The sequence below is a fragment of the Neovison vison genome, chromosome 7 (assembly GCF_020171115.1).
Source record: "Neovison vison isolate M4711 chromosome 7, ASM_NN_V1, whole genome shotgun sequence".
Taxonomy (NCBI): domain Eukaryota; kingdom Metazoa; phylum Chordata; class Mammalia; order Carnivora; family Mustelidae; genus Neogale; species Neogale vison.
The window spans coordinates 47622081-47635728 of NC_058097.1; the positions used below are offsets into that span (position 1 = coordinate 47622081).

A 13648-nucleotide genomic window follows, 5' to 3' on the forward strand; every position below is an offset into this window, starting at 1 on the left:
ACCAGTCCCAATTACTCCTTGGACCAAAGAGACATATTTTAGGGAGACAAAATGCTCCCATTTAAGTAGGTAAATGTTTATTTTCATAAATATCTGCCATAAAGTTTTCCAAAGTGAATGTACTTTTTACTCTCTTAAAAACAATATCTGAAAACTCTAATTCCTCAACATTCCTTGAAATTTGGTGTTATCCTTTTTCTTTATTGCACCCTTTCTAGAAAATAGTGAGTGCTTTTTCAACTATAGAAAATAAAATAGTCTTCCTATAGTTGTGTTGGTGACTGAATTGTAAACCACTTAAAAGCATCCGGTTGCCATGTTTATCTGTTGTTTTTTTTGTTTTCGGGGTTTTTTTAAAATTATTATTTATTTATTTATTTTTATGTTGAGTTTGAGGAGTTCTTTATAGATCTTGGATATCAGCCCTTTGTCTACATTGTCATTGGCGAATATCTTCTCCCATTCCCTAGGATGCCTCTTTGTTTTATTGACTGTTTCCTTTGCTGTGCTGAAGCTTTTTATCTTTTTTAAAAGATTTTTATTTATTTATTTGACAGAGAGAGATCACAAGTAGGCAGAGCAGCAGGCAGAGAGAGAGGGAAGCAGGCTCCCCGCTGAGCAGAGCCTGAGGTGGGGCTCCATCTCAGGACGCTGAGATCTTGACCTGAGCCAAAGGCAGAGGCTTAACCCACTGAGCCACCCAGGCACCCCCAGAAGCTTTTTATCCTGATGAAGTCCCAAAAGTTCATTTTTTATTTTGTTTCCTTGTCTTTGGAGACATATCTTGAAAGAAGTTTCTGTGGCTGATGTTGAATAGGTTACTACCTGCATTCTCCTCTAGGATTTTACATCACAAAATGGGCAGAAGACATGAACAGACACTTCTCCAAAGAAGACATACAAATGGTTAAAAGACACATGAAAAAATGTTCATCATCATTAGCCATCAGGGAAATTCAAATGAGAACTACATTGAGATACCACCTTACACCAGTTAGAATGGCCAAAATTAATAAGACAACAAGCAACAACCGTTGGAGAGGATGTGGCAAAAGAAGAACCCTCTTACACTGTTGGGAATGCAAGCTGGCGTAGTCACTTTGGGAAGCATTGTAGTGATTCCTTAAGAAATGAAAATACTGGGCACCTGGGTGGCTCAGTGGGTTGGGGCCTCTGCCTTCGGCTCAGGTCATGATCCAGGGTCCTGGGATCGAGTCCCAAGTTGGACTCTCTGCTCAGGGGGGAGCCTGCTTCTCCATCTCTCTCTGCCTGCCTCTCTGCGTGCTTGTGATCTCTTGTCTGTCAAATAAATAAATAAAATCTTAAAAAAAAAAAAAACTAAAACATTGAAAAAATAAAATTAAATTGAGATGTTAAAAAAATTTTCCATTTATAGATACAGCTTTACCCCATAGTCAATGTCAACAATGAATAAAGATCTACAATTCTTAATAAATGCAGAGGTAAGGTAGACTCTGCCCTTCTAGTTGAAACAGAAGCCACTTCCCACTATAAGGACTGTGGGCAGATGTGAAGGTCCTAACAGCCAGGAAAGGTGAGGAGAAGAGGCAGCCAGACCCTGAGATATGAGTTCAGGAACCTGTAACCTCACCAACCCCCTAATCGCACTTACCACTTCTTCCATAGCGGCAAGTGCAGGCTGGGAGGGAGAAAGTTTCCAGAAACCTTTTTCTAGTCACTAATTAAAAAAAATATATCAACCAAACAAAACAATTACACATTTCCTTTCATTGTCTCCCAAGGGAGCTTTGGAACGTTTGAGAAAGACTCTTTCTCCAGGATCCCTACAGGCAGATGCTGGCAAGCATTGGCATATCTGAAGACCACTACTGCAACACTGCAATGAAGTGGGCAGGAAACTCAGGGGTCTGACAAGTGAGAAGGCACATGGGTCTCCTTGCACTCACAGAGCCTGAAGAAGTCATTCTGCCAGGAAAACATGTTCTTTCCTTCTCTTTGGACTGTCATGTGCACCAATACATCAGTTATGAGCAGAGACAAAATGAGCCAGGCATCCGCTGAGGATTTCCAGACAGATGCAAGTGAAAGGTATCTATGACACCGATATTTCACATTAGAAATCAGTGGACTTACTCTGCATGACTCCGTCCCCATGTTGAGTCCTCGGCATAATTCAATGCAAATTAATATGAAGGTCTTACAGGAAGGTGAACAGTGACACTGACCCCCACTCATGACGGGAACAACGGAAGAGTGTCCATGGAAGAAAGAGGGAAGTCTCAGAAGAGCCCTTCACAAATAAAAGCATTGGGGTCAGACTTTAAGAGGCAGATTGTACTACATTTTTTTAAATGATTTTATTTATTTATTTGACAGAGAAAGAGATCACAAGTAGGCAGAGAGGCAGGCAGAGAGAGGGGGCATCAGCCTCACTGCTGAGCCAAAAGCCAGATACAGGGCTCAATCCCAGCACCCTGAGATCATGACCCAACCAAAATCAGAGGCCCAACCCGCTGAGCCATCCAGGCACCCCAGATTGCACTACTTTTATTGATCACTTAACCCAATGGAACTTACTGAAATCTAGAGTAGTGAAGGATTACCATAGTTCTCACCACTTGATTTTTTCCCCAGAATTGTTAACAATAAGCACTGGTTGAAATCCCACTGAGCAGGGTCCAGGCACTAGCACAGCTCCTGCGAGAAATCTTCAGCCACATTCCTGAATGTCAACCATCTCTGAGATAAATAATACATTTATTATGTGGCCGTTGTGCAGAGTTTGTCATTTTACCTAAGAGAGTTCAGAGAACTGACTTGGGTGAGTGGCATGAATTACACACTGAGATGATTAGACACAAAAACGCTCCCTGACATTTTCCCTAATTCAGGGGAAAGAGGACAGCATACGGTCCACAAAACCCTGATAAATACTACTTTCAGGTATGGTAAAATGTATTAGGGCATCAACACGGGCATACATGGTTATGTTTGGTCTCTCTTTTTACATTGTTAAGTTGTGTATCTTTCTCAATGGGAGTCATGGTGAGTCAGAAGTGCACTTCTGAAAAATTTAATGTATACAGCCACAAACTGGAGATTTTATTCAAATACAGGCTCTGATTCCATTCTGGGGTGGGACCTGAGTTTCTGCATTTTTTTAAAGATTTAATTTTATTTATTTGACAGGTAGAGATCACAAGTAGGCAGAGAGGCAGGCAGAGAGAGAGAGGAAGAAGCAGGCTCCCTGCTGAGCAGAAAGCCCGATGTGCTGTGTGCCTCGATCCCAGGACCCTGGAATCATGACCTGAGCTGAAGGCAGAGACTTTAACCCACTGAGCCACCCAGGTGCCCCAAGTTATTGCATTTTGAAGAAGTTCACCACATGTTGCCTCTGGTCTAAGAGACGCACTTTTTTTTTTTAAGTTTTTTTTTTTTTTTTTCTTGAAAACATATTTATTTTAGAGAGAGTGTGTAAGAGGGGAAGGGTCAGAGGGAGAAGCAGACTCCCTGCTGCACAGGGAGGCCTACGTGGAGCTCAATCCTGAGACTCTAGGATAATGACCTAAGCCAAAGGCAGATGCTTAACTGACTGAGCCACCCAGGTGCCCCTAAGGGCTTCACTTCTGAATAGCAAAGAAGTAAAATCTTGAGGGAAATAGTCATGTGTGACTTAGAACAGCTTTATGGAAATTATAGATCCTTTTAAAAAAATATTTTATTTATTTGACAAGAGAGACAGATTACAAGTAGGCAGAGAGAGAGGGGGAAGCAAGTTCCCAGCTGAGCAAAAAAATTAGAGATTCTAATATATGACCACAATCATTTTTGAATATTTCCCTAGGTATTATTCAAAGAGCTTTCATCATTAACACATAAAACCACAAAAATAATCTAAGAGAATATTACTCTTCAACTTTTATGAGACTATTCTGTCAAACATCCAGTAAACAGAAGGGCCTGGGTATTAACCTCATTTGTGAGATGTAGAATTTATCCAAAAGGACCACATTGGTCAACATACAGAAAGGTGCTAAAAGACTATTCATGCCAGGTTTTCTAAGTGAGAGGAGTAATCTAAAGAAGGTAACATCACAGAACTATCTAGCAACTTTTACATTTTGTGCACATATATACATTGGCAAGATAATTATATACACTTTAAAAGAGATAATGTAGAGGCATCTGGATGGCTCAGTGAGTTAAACCTCTGCCTTTGGCTCAGGTCATGATCCCAGGGTCCTGGGATTGAGCCCTGCATGGAGCTCTCTGCTCAGCAGGGAGCCTGCTTCCCTTCCTCTCTCTGCCTGCCTCTCTGCCTACTTGTGATCTCTGTCTGTCAAATAAATAAATAAAATCTTAAAAAAAAAAAAAAAGGAGGTAGTGTAGAAAATTTCTTATTGTGACTGCAATTTTAAAATATCTTCAGTAGTATAAAACATACACATCTATTTGTGGATGACCCTTTTGGGTCGTTTCAATACACCATGGAGACAAATACACAGACTAAAATAAGAGCTACTGTTTCCGAGTCTTGTTTTCATTGAAAATTTATTTTGTTGATCAATTGGGAGTTATCTTTTAGAATTCCGGGATCCTTGAATATATGTTAATATGATATGATTGTTTCCCAGCAATAAGAAGAATGTGTCTGTGTGACATGAGTGTGCAATGGATGGAAATTTCAAGGACCAATGCCCTAATGATTTAGAATCTCTACCTGCAAAGTTAAGAATCTCCAAGTAAACAAAGGTGAGAGCCTTCATTTCCCAAGCAAACTCTAAGCAAAGAGAAAGAAGAGAGGGGGCTTTCCAGATTAAACACCATGTTTTGGGGCAACGGGGTGGCTCAGTGGGTTAAAGCCTCTGCCTTCCGCTCAGGTCGTGGTCTCAGGGTCCTGGGATCAAGCCCAGCACCGGGATCTCTTCTAAGAGAGCCACCACTCTCTGCTCACTGCTCTGCTCTGCTCACTCACTGCTTCCCTTCCTCTCTCTCTGCCTGCCTCTCTGCCTACTTGTGATCTCTGTCTGTCAAATAAATAAATAAAATCTTAAAAAAAATAAAAAATAAACACCATGTTTTATGCACATCTCAAAGCAGTTCACCCAGGACCCATATTTTTTTTTTTAACCCAGGACCCATATTAATTGCAAAGAACAAACTTTCTTAATTTTTTTTAAAAAAAGATTTTACTTATTTATTTATTTATAAAATTTATTTATATATTTATAAAATTTATTTATTTTATTTTATTTTATTATTTTTTTAAAGATTTTATTTATTTATTTGATAGAGAGAGATCAAAAGTAGGCAGAGAGGCAGGCAGAGAGAGAGAGGAGGAAGCAGGCTCCCTGCTGAGCAGAGAGCCCGATGCAGGACTCGATCCCAGGACCCTGAGATCATGACCTGAGCCGAAGGCAGCGGCTTAAGCCACTGAGCCACCCAGGAGCCCAAAATTTATTTATTTTAAAAGGCTTTAACCCACTGAGCCACCCAGGTGCCCCTTATTAATTTTTTTTAAAGATTTTATTTATTTATTTATTTGAGAGAGAGAGAGAGAGAACACAAGCAGGGGGAGGGACAGAGAAAGAAGGAGAAGCAGGCTCCCCACTGAGCAGGGAGCCCAACACGGGTCTCAATCCCAGGACCCTAGGATCATGACCTGAGCTGAAGCCAGACATTTAATAAACTGAGCCACCCAGACACCCCCTTTACTAACTTTAAAACAGTATTATCTCAGCAATTGCACTATTTACCCCAAAGGTATAGATGTAGTGAAAGGAAGGGGCACTTGCACCCCAATGTTCATAGCAGCAATGGCCACAACAGCCAAACTGAAAAAGCCAAGAAGTCCTTCATCAGACAAATGGATAAAGAGGACGTGGTCCATATACACAATGGAGTAGTACTCAGCCATCTGAAAAGGAAGAATACCCACCATTTGCATCAACATGGATGGAACTGGAGGGGCTTATGCTGAATGAAGTCAGTCCATCAGAGAAAGACAATAATCATATGGTTTCACTCATATGTACCATAGGAATAGTGTAGAAGACCATAGGAGAAGGCAACAAAATCAGAGAGGGAGATGAATCACGAGAGACTCTTAACTCTAGGAAATGAACTGAGGGTTGCTGGAGGGCGGATGGCGTAACTGGGGGATGGGCATGAAGGAGGGCATGTGTTGTGATGAGCACTGGGTGTTATTGCAACTGATGAATCACTAAACACTCCATTGGAAACTAATGATACACTCTATGTGGGCTAATTGAATTTAAATAAGAATGAAACACTGTATTAGCTGTAGAGCGGGGGTGATCTGGCAGAGAACACCTGAGCCAAAGAATGAAGGTAACATCGGCCATAACAGAGCACATCACAGTGCTGTCAGGTGCCTGATGTACCCAGGACACATCATCACTTTTTGTGTCCTTGGAAAAACAAAATTAAATTAGACCCCATGCCTCCTGCCTGCACCAGTGCCTCCCTGTCACTTGCTTTGGACCCCTATCCTCAGCTGGACTCCAAGTAGATCCCAGGAGCTCACATTCCACCGGCAGCCCAGGCACCTGCACCAGCTCCTGCCAGTGCACCACAGTGTGGGCCTGGCCTTGTGCCCTAGGCTGTGTCTGCCGGGAGGCATTGGACAAGTGTGGCTGCCGGCCCCCATGCGGGGGAGAGCCTGTTCCAACAAGCACAGAGCTATAGATTAAAAACATTTTTTTTTTTATTACCCTGACCTGCTAGCTACGATCCTGTTTCCACAATATATAATATATGTGAATTACAATAAAAGTTGACTTTTAAAGAAAGAAAATTATAATCAGAATCAAATCATGAGAAATCATCGGCTTTATGCAAATATTAAGGTATATTTAGCTTCCAAGTCCTGTAATCTGCAGGGTATGTAAGTAGTGTTTCTTTAGCAAACTACGCAGCAAAGTTCACCTTTGCAGAAAATTCTGAATTATTTTAGACCACCAATGCCTTCCTGTTTATTTGCACATTTTTTTTTTCTTTTTTCTTTTTTAAGTGTGCTTACAGAGCCTGGCTCAGGTCTCAAACTCATGACCCTGAGATGAATATCTGAGCCCGTATCAAGAGGCAGATGCTTAACCAACTGAGTCACCCAGGTGACTTTTTTAAAAAAATGATTTATTTTTTAAAAGATGTCTTAAAAAATATGTATTTTTTTTAAGAAAAGATTTATCTACCCATTTTAGAGAGAAAGAGAGAGAAAGGAGCAGGGAGGGGAAGAGGGAGAGAGAGAAACTCAAGCAGAGTCCTTGCCAGGTGCAGAACCCAACACAGGGCTCGATCATACAACACTGAGATCAGACCTGAGCCAAAATCAATAGCCCAACACTTCACTGACTGCCACACAGGTGCCCCAGATACCACTCTTTCTAAGAGGTGGCGACTGATTGATCTGCTAAACTTACTGACTCCCTTCCAGTCAGTACGAATGGGGATGGGCAGATAGCAATTTTACAGTGGAGAGACTGGATAACACTACCAACTCTTGATAATCACGTGATAGAGATTAACATCGCCAATGATAAGTAGTGGCTAATTGCATGAATTCCCTGATGTGATATGATGTGATTAGATGAGATGTGAGATATTTTTATAAAAATCTATATACATGTCTGGAATCCATCAAAATCCTTGAGGAGAACACAGGCAGCAACCTTTTTGACCTCAGCTGCAGCAACTTCTTCCTAGCAAGGGAAGCAAGGGCAAAAATGATCTACTAGGACTTCATCAAAATAAAAATCTTTTACATAAAAAAGGAAACAGTCACCAAAACCAAAAGACAATGGACAAAATGGGAGAAGATTCCTACAAATGACCTATCAGATAAAGGGCTAGTATTCAAAATCTATTAAGAACTTATCAAACATAACACCCAAAGGACAAAAAAATCCAATCAATAAATGGGCAGAAGACATAAACAGACACTTCTGCAAAGAAGACGTCCAGGCCATTTGGGTGGCTCAGTGGGTTGGGCCTCTGCCTTTGACTCAGGTCATGATCTCAGGGCCCTGGTATTGAGGCCCTCTGTCTGCCTGCTGCTCTGCCTACTTGTAATCTCTCTCTGTCAAATGAATAAATAAAATCTTAAAAAAAAAAAAAAAAGAAGAAGAAGAAGACAGCCAAACAGCCAATAGACACATGAAAAAGTGCTCAGCCACTTGGCATCAGGGAAATACTAATCAAAACCACAGTGAGATCCCACCTCACATTGGTCAGAATGGCTAAAATTTACAAATCAGGAAACAACAGGTGTTGGCGGAGAATGCGGAGAAAGGGGAACCCTCCTACACTGTTGGTGGGAATGCAAGGTGGTGCAGCCACTCTGGAAAACTGTGTGGAGGCTCCTCAAAAAGTTGAAAATAGATCTACCCTACCACCCAGCAATCACACTACTGGGTATTTACCACAAAGATACAAACATAGTAATCTGAAGGGGAGGTCCAAAAATGAGTGCTGTGAGTTGTGTAAGACTGAGAAATCACAGAACTGTACCCCTGAAACAAATAACACATTATATGTTAATTTTTAAAAGAAAGAAAAAACATCTATAAACACTATCTAATCCGACAAACCCAATTTCAGAGGTATTCTAGAAAGTACTTGGCCAGTCCTCCGCACACCTATCATGTTCATAAAACCTGAGGAGACAGAGAATCTGACAGAATCTGACAGAGAGAAGAGGTGGGAGACACATGTGGGCTATATGTAATGTGGTATTTTGGATTGGATCCTGGAAGAGGGGGGGAAAAAAGACATTTGTGTTAAAATTGATGAAATAAGAATAAAGTCTACAATTCAATTTCTAATGTGGTGTCAGTGTTGGTTTCTTAGTTTTCCAGAATGTACTATGGTAACCTAAGATGCTAACAATAGGGGAAACAGACTCAGTGGAAGATGGGAATTCTCTGTATGTTCTTTGCTAAACTGACTCCAAAGTAAAAAAAAATTACATTAAAGTTGCAACCATCTGACATCTGGGTTGTTCAGTCGGTTAAGTATCTGCCTTCTACTCAGGTCATGATCCCACGGTCCTGGGATCAAGTCCCCGGTTGTGCTCTCTGCTCAGCGGGGAGTCTGTTCTCTCTCCCTCAACTTGTGCTCTCTCTCCCTTGGTCAAACAAATTTAAAATATCTTTTAAAAATAAAATAAAGTTGCAACCCCTATAATTTAATTTATTTACAGATATCTACATTAAATTATGTGTGAGTTGATATCTACTGTTTCTTTCAAATGTGTCCATTTGCTCTGGTGCGTGATTTCAAAAGCAGGAAAATCATTAAACAAAACAGACTCAATAGATTCATGTTTCTGGTCTCCAAATTGCTGCTCCTTTACTAATCCAAGCTTGACGAAGACTTTGTTTATAAACTTTTCTCCTCAAATTGGATGCAGACACCCACCCTAAAATCTGCTTCGTAGCAACCAGCCAGTTGGCCCCAATACCTAACCCAGAACAATCTAAAAATTGTTTCAGACCCTAAAAATTGATTCATTTTTTATCACAGACATAAAACATTTATTTAATATTTGCTTTCCACCTCTACCCTTTTAAAACATTAGCTAACATATCCTCCTGCAAGATTCTCCTTCATCCCCTGGAGTTCACAATTCCAATGTTCAACTGAAAACATTTTTAATATGTTCATCTTTCTCCACACACATGTTTTCTTATTTCGAACACCTACTATTCTCTAAGGATGTAAGACACAATTTGCACAACCTGGATGTCATTGTCCTTCACAACTAAAACCTAATTTTCCCCCAGCTTTACCTCAGGCCACTTGCATCCCAATACAGAACCCAGAACCCTCTTAGAACCCTGAATTCTCTGATCATCCCACATGTCATTCCCTTGAAAGGCACTGGCCTATCTAGGAAGAAGTAGAGAACCCCTCCCCCTCCAAAAAAAGGCACTGGCCTTACTATCACATGGCCAGTAAATCTTGAGAAAATTTGGTATCTCACATTAAGAATTACATATGCGAGCCTCGGGGTTCCACTTAAGGCCCCTCCCTCGCTCAGCTCCCTGTCCGAGCGGCTGCTGCCAAGTCTAGATCCAGTCTCGCGCGCACTGATGACACTCGTCCTCCCGACGTGCACTCCCGATTCCTTTTGGTTCTAAGCCCAAAATGGCAATTCTGAAAGATCAGCTGATTCAGAACCTTCTTGAGGAAGAACATGTCCCCCCAAATAAGACTACAGTTGTTGGAGTTGTGTCATTAGTATCTTAATGAAGGATTTGGCAGATGAACTTCCTCTTGTTGATGTCATGGAAGACTAACTGAAGGGAGAGATGATGGATCTCCAGCATGGAAGCCTTTTCCTTAGAACACCAAAATTTGTCTCCGGCAAAGACTATAATGCGACTGCAAACTCCAAGCTGGTTAGTATCACAGCTGGGGCACGTCAGCAAGAGGGAGAAAGCCATCTTAATTTGGTTCAGCATAACGTGAACATCTTTAAGTTCATTTTTCCTGGTGTTGTAAAATACAGCCCAAACTGGAAGTTTCTTGTTTCCAATCCAGTGGATATCTTGACCTATGTGACTTGGAAGGTAAGTGGCTTTCCCAAAAAAGGTGTTATTGGAAGTGATTGCAATCTGGATTCAGCTTGGTTCCGCCACCTAATGAGGGAAAGGCTGGGCGTTCACCCATTAAGCTGTCACGGGTGGATCCACGGGGAGCATGGAGACTCCGGTGTCCCTGTATGGAGTGGAGTAAACATTGCCGGTGTGCCTCTGAAGAATCTGCACCCTGACTTAGGCACTGATGCAGATAAAGAACAGTGAAAAGAGGTTCACAAATAGGTGGTTGACAGTGCCTGTGAAGTGATCAAACTGAAAGGCTACACTTCCCGGGCCACTGGACTGTCTGTGGCAGATTTGGCAGAAAGTATAATGAAGAATCTTAGGCGGGTGCATCCAATCTCCACCAAGATTAAGGGACTCTATGGAATAAAAGATGGTGTCTTCCTTAGTGTTCCTTGTGTCTTGGGGCAGAATGGAATTTCGGATGTTGTGAAGGTGACTCTAGCTCCTGAGGAGGAAGCACATTTGAAGAAGAGTGCAGATACACTCTTGGGGATCCAAAAGGAGCTGCAGTTTTAAAGTTTTCTAATGTACCACTTCACTGTCTAGACTAGGACAGGGTTTTAGTTGGAGATTGTGTACATTGTCCTTATTATCTGATCTGTTACTTAAGTAATATCAAAATGGCATAAGGAAAAAGCATCAGTTTCCTAAAGTTCTAAATAGGAATGACTCACCAAGCCCTGCAGCTATACCCTAATGCTGGATGATACTTGCCTTTGTAGTCCTAAATGGGTTCATCTCAGAGGCATCACTGCCAATGTTGCATATGCTGCAGTTGCTCTGCAAACCAGATGCATATTTCCTTTGTGTTCTGTAACTCTGGTTCCTTCACCCGACACCCAACATGCCTAGTCCATCTTTTCCAGTCAGTCACATCCTGGGCTCCAATGTATAAATTAATTATTGCATGTATTGTGCATAACTGTTCCAAAGGCTCTTACTTTGTGTACCATGTATGTCAGAATATAGTGTACATTGCCGTATAATGTAAAAAGACCATGCATACCAACTAAGTGTCATACCAACTAAAATACCAAATAAAATTTGAACAGTGACTTTTTTTGGAAAAAAAAATTATATATCCAAAGACATTTCCAGTATCTCCACAGTATTTCAAGAATGTTTTGTTGGGGCACCTGGGTGGCTCAGTGGGTTAAGCCACTGCCTTCGGCTCAGGTCATGATCTCAGGGTCCTGGGATCGAGTCCCACATCGGGCTCTCTGCTCAGCAGGGAGCCTGCTTCCCTCCCTCTCTCTCTGCCTGCCTCTCAGTCTACTTGTGATTTCTGTCTGTCAAATAAATAAATAAAATCTTTAAAAAAAAAAAAAAAGAATGTTTTGTTTATTGGACTCTGAATTTCTCCACTACAGCCATTAATAAAATGCAATTACATGAGTACTTCCATAGTAATTACACAGAATTTCATTTGTAAGTGGCCATTAGTCACTATTGTTGTAGCAGAAATTTCTGTCTTATTCAAAACTCGATGTAAAATGAGACGGACTGTAATTTTGCTGAAGATTCCTTGAAGAATGAGTGTATAAGCAACTGAACACAGTGGAAACCAGATAGTTTAAATTTTTCTGATGAGATGAGGGAATTGTGTATTTCTTCTCCGGCACACAGAAAAGAGTCTGGATACACAGTGGCCGTGACTCAAAGAACAAAGGGGCAGACAGTTGGAAAACATGCATTGATTAGGGCAGAAGTACATCAGCCACCAATTGGCCTTGTGAAGAATAGAAAAATACATGTAATTGATGGAAGAGAGGGTATAAAAAGACACAAAGGTGCTCCCCAGCAGAAGGATGCTTTGGGTGGCTCTAATCTCAGGGGAGGATCTGGGGGACACTTTGGTCCTATAAATGTATTGGACCTGCTGCTTATGCCATACATGAAACCATGAACCCACTGGCCCAAGTTATGAGTCCCAAGCACAAAACATCATGGAAGGATATCGATACCATATATAGTAAGTCTGTGTCTTTGTCGTGAAGTGTAGAAGCCCAGTATCCAAACTCCATATTTTCTGAAGTGTTTTTGTTGTTCCATTTGTCAGTGACGTATACAGGAACCATAATATTTATGTTTATATTCAGGATCCAGCAAAGGATATTTGAGGGGCCAATGTACTGGGGTGCTTTCCCTTTAAGTGCTGCCCACCAGGAGTTCCAGGGGCTGATGGTGATGGCATGGAAGACATTCAGGAGGCACATGGTGCCCATAGACAACCCCCTGGACACTCTGTGGACTAAGAAAACAACTTTGCATCCGAGGTCACTGGGAAAATAACTCAAATCAAAAGCCTCCACTGGGATTCCTATGGAGAGAATGACCAAGGAGTTAGTTCAAGTCAAGTGCCTAAAAAAAACAAAAGCAAATCTGTGGACTTTGACCTGTATCCCCTTAAGCCAAGAGATGATGAACAATGACAGAAAAGCAAGAAGTTCCCAGGGTTTCAAGGACCATCTGCAATAGGAAGATTACAGCAAATTTCACATCCATTAAGGCCATTCTGTCACTATCCGGAGCTCAGTGTTCGCATCCACAAAGAGAGGAGGCTGCATGAACACATGAGCCGTGGGCTGTTTGTGGGAAATAAATTCAAAATTCTCCCCTTGCTACTACTTTCCCCTGAGACTTTCTTTCCAATACACATCTTCGTTAATTAATGATTTCTCAAGTTTGATGTATTTCTTTGTATAGTGCTCATTGAGTCACTCTTACTCATGCTTTACCTGTTGTAAATTATTTAGTATTTACAAGTATATGCATTTTACAGCCAAGAATTTAGTTATAATGAGATTATATGACTCATTTAAATATTGCAATGGCCAGGTTGCAATAAAGTTGGGTGTTTACCAGCAGGCTATACTCTCATATCTTTTTTTTGTTTTTCTTAAGACTTTATTTGTGGGGTACATGGGTGGCTCAGTCATTAAGCGTCTGCCTTCACCTCAGGTCATGATCCCAAGGTCCTGGGATGGAGCCTTGCACTGGACTCCCTACTCAGCGGGCAGCCTGCTTCTCCCTCTCCC

At 41.3% G+C, this 13648-nt stretch overlaps 2 pseudogenes; one reads left to right on the forward strand and one right to left on the reverse strand.

The window, feature by feature from the left end:
* Nucleotides 1-10149: 10149 nt before the first annotated feature.
* On the forward strand, nt 10150-11325 carry LOC122911732 (annotated as a pseudogene).
* Nucleotides 11326-12183: 858 nt separating this feature from the next.
* LOC122911727 lies at nt 12184-13124 on the reverse strand (annotated as a pseudogene).
* Between the last annotated feature and the right edge of the window lie 524 nt (nt 13125-13648).